The 9,375-nt window shown below is 38.1% G+C and overlaps 1 non-coding gene across 1 annotated transcript; it reads right to left on the bottom strand.

The window, feature by feature from the left end:
* Window positions 1-7,539: 7,539 nt before the first annotated feature.
* LOC136332367 (small nucleolar RNA SNORA46) lies at window positions 7,540-7,668 on the bottom strand. The gene has a single exon (XR_010730638.1). It is a non-coding gene; the product is annotated as a small nucleolar RNA SNORA46 (small nucleolar RNA).
* Between the last annotated feature and the right edge of the window lie 1,707 nt (window positions 7,669-9,375).

The raw sequence follows: 9,375 nt of genomic DNA, 5'->3' as shown, positions 1-9,375 counted from the left end.
GGATAAGAGTTAGTTCTTCTTTGAATATTTGGTAGAATTCACTTGTGAAGCCATCAGACCCAGCACTTTTCTCTTTTGGGAGTTTTTTGATAGCTATTTCAATCTCATTTGTTGTAATTGGTCTTTTTAGGTTTTCTGATTCTGCCAGATTGATTTTTGGAAGATTATATGATTCAAGGAATTTATCCATTTCATCTAGGTTGTCTAGTTTTTTGGGGTACAGTTCTTCATAGTATTTTCTTACAATATTTTGTATTTCTGTTGTGTCAGTTGTTATTTCTCCACTCTCGTTTCTAATTTTATTTATTTGAGTCCTCTCTCTTTTTTTCTTGGTGAGTCTAGTTAAAGTTTCATTGATCTTGTTTACCTTTTCAAAGAACCAGCTCCTGGTTTCATTGATTCTCTGTATTATTTCTTTAGCCTCTCTGTCATTTATTTCTGCTCTGATCTTTATTATTTCCTTCCTTCTACTACATTTCGGCTTTACTTGCTGTTCTTTTTCTAGTTCTTTTAGATGCAGGGTTAAGTTCTTTATTTGAGCTTTTCTAGCTTCTTGAGATATGCCTGTAATGCTATAAACTTTCCTCTCAGGACTGCTTTTGCTGTGTCCCATAAATTTTGAGTTGATGTATGCTCATTATCATTTGTTTCTAGAAATTTTTTAATTTCTCTTTGATCTCAATGTTAACCCATTCATTATTTAATAACATGCTATTTTGTTTCCAAGTGTTTGAATATTTTTCAATTTTTCTATTGTGGTTGATTTCTAGTTTAATACCATTGTGATCAGAGAAAGTGCTCGATATGATTTCAATCTTCTTAAATTTGTTGAGACCGCTTTTGTGCCCTAATGTGTGGTCTATCCTAGAGAACGCACCATGAGCACTTGAAAAGAATGTATATTCTGCTGTTTTAGGGTGAACAGTTCTGAAGATATCTATGATATATATCGAGTTGATCTAGTATGTCCTTTAAGTCTGCTGTTTCCTTGTTAATTTTCTTTCTTGAGGATCTATCTAGTGATGTTAGTGGGGTATTGAAATCCCCTACTATTATAGTATTGCTGTTGATCTCGCCTTTTAAATCCATTAAAGTCTGCTTTATATACTTAGGTCTTCCTATATTAGGTGTGTAGATATTTATAATGGTTATATCTTCCAGTTGAATTGCTCCCTTTATTATTATGTAGTGACTTTATTTATCTTTTATTATATCCTTTGTTTTAAAGTCCATTTTGTCTAGTATAAGTATTGCTACCCCAGCTCTTTTTTATTTCCACTTGCGTGAAATATTGTTTTCCATCCTTTTATCTTTAGTCTATGTGCATCTTTTGTTTTACGGTGTCTCTTGTAGACAGCATATATATGAGTCCTGTTTTCTTATCCATGCAGCTACTCTATGTCTTTTGATTTAATCATTTAATCCATTTACATTTAAAATTATTATTGATATGTAGTTGTTAATTGCCATTTTATTCTTTAAAACTGTATTCCTCTTTTGCTATCTTCTTTTTCTCCTTTCATCTGTTTACAACAAGCCCTTTAGGATTTCTTGCAGCATTGGTTTGGTTGTAGTGAATTTCTTGAGTTTTTTTGGCTGGAAAGCTTTTTATTTCTCCTTCATTTTTAAATGATAGCCTTGCTGGATAACGTAGTCTTGGTTGTAGGTTCTTGTTCTGCATTACTTTGAATATTTCTTGCCATTCCCTTTTGGTCTCAAGTATTTCTGTTGAGAAGTTGGAAGTCATCCTTATGGGGGCTCCTTTATAGATGATAGTCTTTTTTTCTCTAGCAGCTTTTAATATTTTCTCTTTATCACTTAGCTTTGGTATTTTAATTATGATGTCTCTTGCTATAGATTTCTTAGGGTTTCTCTTTAAGGAGTTCTCTGTGCTTCTTGAACTTGTGAGATGTTTTCCTGCCTTAATTGAGGGAAGTTTTCAGCTATGATATATTTGAACAAAGTCTCTATCCCTTGTTCTTTCTCTTCTTCTTCAGGAACCCCTATGATGCAGATGTTATTTCTCTTCATGTTGTTACAGAGCTCTCTTAGAGTTTCCTCAGACTTTTTTGAGTCTCTTTTCTTTTTTCTTCTCTGCTTCCATGCCTTCATTTATCTTGTCCTCTAACTCACTGATTCAATTCTCAGTTTCATCCATCCTGCTTTTATTTCCTTTCATTGTGTTCTTCATTTCTGATATTGTATTTGTCATTTCTGACTGATTCTTTTTTATTATTCAATGTCCTTTTTTATATTTGTTATCTCTTTATTTAGGTGTTTGTAATGACCATCTATTGTTCTTCTAATATCTTTGAGCATCCTAACAATCATTATTTTAAACTCTGCATCTGGTAATTTGGTTATATCTGACTCATTCAGGTCCTTTTCTTGGGATTTTTCTTGATTCATTTGTGTTGCATTTCTCTGCCTTCTCATTTTGTCTCTTTGTGTAAAAGGTTTTGGTCACTGGAGTCTACTGGGTGTAGCCTCTGTGTTCCCTAGGTGTGGTCTGTCTGCAGGCCCGGCACTCCTTCTGCTGTTGCTGCCTTAGGCATTTTGGGTATGGGCGTTGCCGGCATCTGCCCACTGGGGCTGTTGCTGTGGTTTCTGCCTCTTCTTCAGGGGAGTGGCTGTGATCACATGGTCACATGTACAAACTTTAGAGAGCCATCACCTTTAATCCTAGCTTGCAACCAGCAGGCAAGAAATACACACAGTGGGAAAACACTTCTCTTTCCATTCAGGGCTCCCAAAGCCACTGACTTATCCGAGTTTCCTAGAATCAAAGGTATCTATCTCACCAGCCTTATTTACCTCTGTTTCCCATCTCTTGCTCTCTGCATAAACTCTACACAAACTGGCTTCTCCTTTGGCATTCCGCCATCTTAGCTACTTCTTCTCTCCTTCACGTGGCTTTCTCTGCTCTCCTCTCTAATGCTAATCTTGGGAACAGAGAGCCAGCAAGCTCCTGGTCTGTCCTACTTTATAGTGTAGCAATCAAAACCTTTAATCCAATATACAAACAAGGAAGTCTCTGATACAAAGTCACTTATCTGAGGCATAATTGGATTCCTCATGAGAGTGCACCACCTCACATCATGTAATCAGTCAAGGGTGTGGGGAAAAGCTTAGTCTTAAAACTAAGCCTTAGGCTATAATGACCCAGCCTGCTTACAGCCTGTCCCCCACACCCAATACAAACTATAAGTGAGCAAACATACATATCATATTTAAAAACTTATTAGACCAACAGGGTTCTCAGTAAGTTGTGGGGTTACTATGTCCCTGGAGAAATTAAACACCTCGTGTAAACTGGAATAGCCCACTGTTGGGAAAAAGAGTTTGTAAAATTTGTGTTTTTAATTCACTGCTTTTCTTGTTAGAAAGACTGCTGGGCAGCTGCTCAGAACAAGGCAGTTGGTTGCAGGTGGTGAATTGGATTAAGTTCCTGCTTGGGAGGTGCCATTGCTTTGCTAATGGCTGCAGGAAAAACAGCAGAGAAAAGAAAAAAAATAAAAGCAGCAGGCTCCTCTCACAGCTCCTAGAACCTGCTCTGCCTTGGGCACCAGGAATCTCAGGCACCCTGACCTTTATATTGACTTGATGGTGTAAAGCACTGTAGGTCAAAAAAAGGGTTAGTATCTCTTTGCCAGCTGGGTAGCTACAAAATAGTGAATACATTTTGACCATTCCTGATTTTTCTCAGTAAATCTATAGTTCATTGGGGTAGTAGTTTACAATCCTCTATTGTAAACTATACTAAAATTGTATTAATAATAAGGCATATGGAATTGTATAGCCTGCCAAATCCAAAGAATTCCTTTTTGTACCAAGGATCCCTTGTTGTGTAAAAAGTATTTTCCATGTTGGAAATGTATATGTTATTTCAAGAGCCTTTTGTTAATTCTCCTTTTTTTTTAATTCTCCTTTTTATTTGCTGTTTCATAGCCCTGTGATGTTGAAATCTTGGTTTGGGTATTAGGGAATATAAGGCCAGGAGATGCCATTGTGGCCATTCACATACAGGTTCCCACTGGATTCGGGCAGATGGTAAAGAAATGGCGGAGTCGAAGGATGGTGGGCCATTCTGTTTATTGGTGTCTCACCAAAACAGGCAAGCCACAAGAGAAGACAAAGGAAAAGCAGAAAACCAGCTTTTCCCATGAAGGGCAAGGGATCAGGGAGGCCCCTGCAATGGTGATAGCAGAAACTGAGAGAGCAAGCTCCCAGTCTGCCCCACTTTATAGTGTAGAAACCAAAACCTTTAATCTAATATACAAACAAGGAATTCTCTGATACAAATTCACTTATCTGAGACATAATTGGATTCCTCATGAGAGTGCACCACTCACATATGCAATCAGTCAAGGGTGTAGGAAAAGCTTAGTCTTAAAACTAAGCCTTAGGCCAGGGGTCCCCAAACTACAGCCCGCGGGCCACATGTGGCCCCCTGAGGCCATTTATCCGGCCCCTGCTGCACTACCAGAAGGGGCACCTCTTTCATTGGTGGTCAGTGAGAGGAGTATAGTTCCCATTGAAATACTGGTCAGTTTGTTGATTTAAATTTACTTGTTCTTTATTTTAAATATTATATTTTTCCCTTTTTTGTTTTTTTACTTTAAAATAAGATATATGCAGTGTGCATAGAGATTTGTTCATAGTTTTTTTTATAGTCTGGCCCTCCAATGGTCTGAGGGACAGTGAACTGGCCCCCTGTTTAAAAAGTTTGGGGACCCCTGCCTTAGGCTATAACCACCTTGCTTGTTTACAGCCTGTCCCCCACACCCAATACAAAGTATAAGCCAGCAAACATATATATCATATTTACAAATTATTTGACCAATAGGGAATATGTATTGGTTATTAATAATGTCTTTTTATGTAATGCTTAGTTTATTATCATTTTGAAGCAATATTATTCAATGTTAGGTCAGCAAACCTAGATTAAAAAATATTACTATTGATTGGTTATAAAATACTGGTCATTTCAGTTAGTAATTATAACTAAATCTTTAGAATTTGAAACACAAATGTAATAGAAAATAGTTTAAATCCTTTTCTCCTAAGTGACCTATAGAATTAGAAAGCTCAGAATTCCCTTTATTGGGGGAAGATGCAAACCTTAGCAGGACTGTTAGAATCTGTAAAACAATTGAGACCATCTCAAGAAAATGTTTCCAATTGCCTAGCTTAAATAAGATTCTAGCTCCCAAGCGAGAAAAATTCAGACATTTTCATTCAGTTTCTGTTGGCCTGGATCAGAAAAAATACTGAGGCAGTCAAGTTAGCCTTTTACATAGCAATCAGTTCTAAAAATTAAAAAATGCATTATAAATTTTAAAAAGGTGGCATCATCAGCTGATAAAAATAAATAAATGAATAAAACTAGGCATTTCAGAAGGAACATTGATCCTCCATCAATCACATAACTGCCTGATTCCCTAAGATGGCTGTTTAGTCAACGGCGGTAAGATTCCTGAAAGAAGAAACAACCTAAGACAGGCACAGTCGAAGGGGGGCCATAAAAAGAAAGCTTAAAACTATCAAAGATTCCTGACTAGGTGGTGGCGCAGTAGATAGAGTGTCGGACTGGGATGTGGAAGGATGCAGGTTCAAGACCTCGAGGTCACCAGCTTGAGCACAGGTTCATCTGGTTTGAGCAAAAGCTCACCAGCTTGGACGCAAGGTTGCTGGCTCAAGCAACCTTGGGTTACTCGGTCTGCTGAAGGCCTGCAGTCAAGGCACATATGAGAAAGCAATCAATGAACAGCTAAGGTGTCACAAAGCGCAACGACAAACTAATGATTGATGCTTCTCATCTCTCCATTCCTGTCTGTCTGTCCCTGTCTATCCCTCTCTCTGACTCTCTCTCTCTCTGTCTCTGTTAAAAAAAAAAAAAAAAAACTAGCAACGGTGAGGCTCAGACCTTTATGCCAACAATACAGGAGCCTACTCCCTTAAAATAGTGGCTTTCATCCACTGACTAGGACACCAAAAGAAGGAAGACTCCCTAAAACTTAAGAAAAACCAAACAGCTGAAGATACTACCTAAAACCAGTGGGGCTTCTAGAAAATTTTAGTAACTTTACTAAAACTCTTATTGCTAAAGGTTTATTCACAACCAATTAGAAAAAGATTTTGCCAGCAGGAAAGAAATAATTTTAAAAGGCCAAACTTGGCCCTGGCTGGTTGGCTCAGTGGTAGAGCGTTGGCCTGGCATGCAGGAATCCCGGGTTCGATTCCCGGCCAGGGCACACAGGAGAAGCACCCATCTGCTTCTCCACCCCTCCCCCTCTCCTTCCTCTCTGTCTCTCTCTTCCCCTTCTGCAGCCAAGGCTCCATTGGAGCAAAGTTGGCCCGGGCACTAAGGATGGCCCTGTGGCCTCTGCCTCAGGTGCTAGAATGGCTCTGGTTGCAACAGAGCGACACCCCAGATGGGCAGAGCATCACCCCCTGGTGGGCATGCCGGGTGGATCCCGGTCGGGCACATGCGGGAGTCTGTCTGACTGCCTCCCCATTTCCAACTTCAGAAAAATACAAAATAATAATAATAATAATAATAAAAAGGCCAAACTTATAATCTATTACAGAAGATATAATATCTGAGTGTTTAGTTTATGTCCAAGTAAATACTAAACAAAGTAAGGAAATTGTGAAAAAAACAGGTAAAGAGGAACTTTCCCAAGTAAACATTTAAAAATAGACTTTAATAAAATAATTGACAGATGAATAGAAGCTTTTCCTACTGGAAGTGGGGCCATAGTGACAGTTGTTAGAAAGTTGTTGTGTGGAATTCTTTCCAGATTTAGCTTGCCCATTCTAATGTTAGGCCCACATTTGTGTCCAAAGTCTCACAGCTAGTAGGAAGGGAACCCAATATTAATTAGAAATTAATTTGAAGTTACATTGTGCCCACAGGCCCCAAAGGTTCAGGGCAAATAGAATGCATAAATCAAATCATAAAGAAAACATAACCACTCCTTCCTCAAGTACTTTCAGGGACTGCAAGTTACTCAGCAGGCTGTTCAAAAGACTGTTCGAGAGGCACTTCCAGGAGATCCAGTACATCCTTTTCAGCCTGAGGACTCAGTCTGGATAAAGAAATACATCACCCGAGAACTGACTCCCATGTGGACAGGTCTGCACACTGTGATCCTGACCACTCCACTGCTGCCAAGGTAGAAGGCAGGCCCACCTGGGCCCACCATAGCCAGGTGAAGCCTGCAGTCCCAGAAGAGACACCCTCATGGACAGAGGAGACTGACCCCACCTACCTTTGTAAGTTAACCCTGAGAGGGGCGGCATGCCCTGCTCCAGCCACAAACCAGAAGCTGGTTGGTCTACGTACGGCTAATACCTGAAGAAACTCAGTAAGGACTCCCTTTTAATCAGACTTTGAGGAAAAAGAGAAACAAAGGAAAAAGGAAAGCCAGCTTGGTTGTCACTAAAGGTTAAGATTTTTCAAGAATTCTGACTAAAAGGAGTTGTATAATTTTATTATTATTATTATTATTATTATTATTATTATTATTATTATTATTATGTTCCTCACTCCATCCAGCATCAGCAGAATGGCAGCTGTGCGACAGAAAGAGCCAGGAATTCTTTTGCACTACAGCGTAACCTAGAATGGGGAGAGCTCCCATCCACAGGTTTAAATATAGTGCTGAGGAGTTGTATAATTTTAATAACTAAAGGTATAGGGTATAGAAATGCTTTTGAAAGAGAAAGGAATAAAATTTATAAAATGAAGAATTTATATAAATTACAGAAAATTTGTGCAGGTTATAAGAAATAAATCATTAGCATTTGTTTCTTCAGTAGACTGTATTACTATTAATAAAAACATCAAGTCTATCTGATAAATATCTGTTGCATGTTATAGGCTGATATTCCTACTCAACAGCCTCATGCACCTTGTTAAAAATAAGTCAAGGATTTGACTCAGGATATAAATCCAGTGGGGAATGTAGTGAGGTGCCAGAGAACTGTAAAACTTAGTATTGGCAACACCATTTTAAAGAGTAAAAGTCAGGCTTTCTGTCCCGTATTTTCTTTGGAAAATGGAGGGAAAAGGATATAAAAATCTCCTGATTTACAAGAAAAACTCAGTCATTTAGTTTTAGTTCTCTGAACGGATTAAGATTATCTAAAGCAGTGGTTCAACCCCCGGCCTGCTGACCGGTACCGGTCTGTGGGCCATTTGGTACCAGTCCACAAAGAAAAAATAAATAACTTACATTATTTTCATTTTATTTATATTTAAGTCTGAATGATGTTTTATTTTTTAAAAATGACCAGATTCCCTCTGTTACATCCGTGTAAGACTCACTCTTGACACTTGTCTCGGTGACGTGATACATTTATCCGTCCCACCCTAAAGGCCAGTTTGTGAAAATATTTTCTGACATTTAACTGGTCCATGGCCCAAAAAAGGTTGGGGACCACTGATCTAAAGAATTTCATTTCCCTTTCAATAAGAGACTGAATTTACATACCACCCTACAATGATTTTGGCTCTCTTTCCCTTCCTGGAATCCTGCGATTAATGTGTACCTCTAGGCAAAGGAGGAGAGATAGACACTAAAAGGTTTATGAATGTATTTTGATATGTAAAATGACATCACCATTGTGTTACCTTGAAAGTTTAACATTTTTTATAAATCCCCTAGACAAATGTTATAAGCTTGTTAATGATTGTGTCATACTGTCATGCCCGCCCCAACCTTTATGTGGTCAAAGAGTATATAACCAGCCTCTGAGATATATTTGGTGCTGCACGATTTGGGTCAGATATGCCCTGTGTTAGTAATATGCAGCTGGCATATTAATAAATCTTTTAAAATAAAACCCTTTAAAATTCATCTGGACTTGGTGTCTCTACATAAACTTGGTGGAACATTACTTTACAACATTCTTCAAACTTTCAAGCCAACACTTGAGTCATGTGTTCTCCAAGGGCAATTTTTGTTTAGGTGTGTCTAGCTTTAAACCAAAGTTCACAACCGTGGCTAAACATCAGAATCACCTGGGGGACTCTTATAAATTACTGATACTGGGGTTCTATTCCAGGCCAATTAAATCAAAATCTGCTAAGATGATAAGACTAGCAAGAAACTGACAAGCTTATTCTATTGAATAAAATCTGTATTAAAAGGCAAAGGACCTTGACTAAGACAATTTCTTTAAAAAAAGAAGGAAATGAAAGGAGTCATTTCACCTGATATTAAGGTGATATAGCTATAGTAATCAAGTCAGTGTGGAACCAATGGAAGAATAGATACATAGATCAATGAAATGGAAAAAAGCACCTAGAAACAGACCTACATAAATATGCCCAACTAATTTTTGACAAATATGGAAGAGTAGTTTAAT

Source organism: Saccopteryx bilineata, chromosome 3, assembly GCF_036850765.1.
Source record: "Saccopteryx bilineata isolate mSacBil1 chromosome 3, mSacBil1_pri_phased_curated, whole genome shotgun sequence".
Taxonomy (NCBI): domain Eukaryota; kingdom Metazoa; phylum Chordata; class Mammalia; order Chiroptera; family Emballonuridae; genus Saccopteryx; species Saccopteryx bilineata.
Note: the sequence above shows the minus strand (reverse complement) of the source record. Positions and strands in the feature narration are given on the sequence as shown.